This window comes from Diadema antillarum, unplaced genomic scaffold (assembly GCF_040938485.1).
Source record: "Diadema antillarum isolate AM-2024a unplaced genomic scaffold, OU_Dant_1.0 seq00000082_RagTag, whole genome shotgun sequence".
NCBI classification, from domain to species: domain Eukaryota; kingdom Metazoa; phylum Echinodermata; class Echinoidea; order Diadematoida; family Diadematidae; genus Diadema; species Diadema antillarum.
In genome coordinates, this window is record NW_027271175.1 from 802,061 (window position 1) to 802,972 (window position 912).

The following is a 912-nucleotide window of genomic DNA, read 5'->3' on the forward strand; positions in this document are numbered from 1 at the left end:
TTTGCAGCTCTTGTACGACATGTGATTAGTCTATCTGACGCAGAAGCGAGATAACTTTTGTTTGTTTTTTGTTTTTTTTTTGTTTTTGTTACCAATACTATTGTACGGGTGTGAAGTTTGGGGTTTTATGGATTTGAGTCAAATCGAAATTTTTCATAGGAAATTCTTGAAATCGTTATTATGTGTAAATAAATTCACACCAGATTGTATGGTATATGCAGAAACCGGGAGAACACGACTGGCTAATACTGTTAAATATCGTATGGTTAGCTTTTGGCTGAGGATCATAAAGGGTTCTTCTGCTAAATATTCATTCAGGTTTTATACACTCCAAAGATTAATAAGTCAACAGGACACGACTTTTGTATCTAAGTGGATATCTTATATTGAGGAAATTTTAAACAATGCTGGTCTTGGTGTTGTATGGTTAAGAAAAGGGGAAGGATTTAGTAATAACTGGATATTGAGCACCTTGAAGCTGAGATTAAGTGATATGTCTTAACAGGATTTGATGGCAAATGTTTGGTCAAACAGAGTATGTTTAAATTATAGGATTTTTAAGACGAATAGTCTCTTTGAAAGGTATTTAGTCCAGTTGAGTAAGAGGGATAGAATTTCATTGAGCCGTTTTAGATGTAGGTCAAATCAGTTGCCAGCTAATAATAGACGATTTGTACAGTCATTTGATGAAAGGGATGTTCAATGCCCTTGTTGTGATAGACATGAAACGGGTGATGAATTTCACTATGTTTTCGTATGCCCCTTCTTTGAAAAGGAAAGGCAGTTATATTTAAGCAATCATTATTTGGTTAAACGTCCTTGCTCATTAGTACACATGTCCAGATTATTTTCATGCTCGCATTTAGGACAGCTTAAAAGATTAGTGTTATTTGTGAGGCTGATCATGTCATA